At 41.2% G+C, this 595-nt stretch overlaps 1 non-coding gene across 1 annotated transcript; it reads left to right on the top strand.

Moving 5' to 3' along the window:
* The first annotated feature begins 290 nt into the window (after positions 1-290).
* Positions 291-392, top strand: LOC125613839. The gene has a single exon (XR_007344437.1). It is a non-coding gene; the product is annotated as a U6 spliceosomal RNA (small nuclear RNA).
* Positions 393-595: the final 203 nt, after the last annotated feature.

Raw genomic sequence — 595 nt, 5'->3', positions numbered from 1 at the left:
AATTTGAATAGACTCTATAATTTGGTTTATAGTATTGTATCAAGGTTCATTCTATACTCTTAACAAATGTTTAATGATGATGTAAGATGCTAAGTTTGGAGAAACTGGGTGAAAAGCACACAAGAAGCCTATGAGCTAACTTTGTAACTTTGCTCTAAATCCAAAATTATTTTAGGATGAGTTTTTAAATATAAAACGTGGAATGAAAATATCTAAGAAGACACTACAAGATGGAAAGAGCACCCATGTTCATGGATAGGCAGAATTAATATTGTTAAAATAGCCATACTGTACTGGATTTGGCAGCACATATACTAAAATTGGAACGATATAGACAAGATTAGCATGACCCCTGCGCAAGGATGACACGCAAATTCGTGAAGTGGGGATTTGGAAGATGGCGGCGAGGGGAGTGCATTACCCCCGTGTGCTGCTTCACTGTGTGGGAGTATGACAAGTCAGGACGGCTAAAGGATATCTTGTTAGGAATTTCCAGCAATAGTGGGGTGCTCCGGAACCTGGAGGAAGGATTTCCATCGCACGAGGATCGGCTACGGGGACTCAAACGCGAGAGGTTTGTCGCACGGAGGGTAAC

The sequence above is a fragment of the Marmota marmota genome, unplaced genomic scaffold (genome assembly GCF_001458135.2).
Source record: "Marmota marmota marmota unplaced genomic scaffold, marMar, whole genome shotgun sequence".
Classification (NCBI taxonomy): domain Eukaryota; kingdom Metazoa; phylum Chordata; class Mammalia; order Rodentia; family Sciuridae; genus Marmota; species Marmota marmota.
The sequence above is the reverse complement of the archived record's forward strand: the minus strand, read 5'-3'. Positions and strand labels throughout refer to the sequence as shown.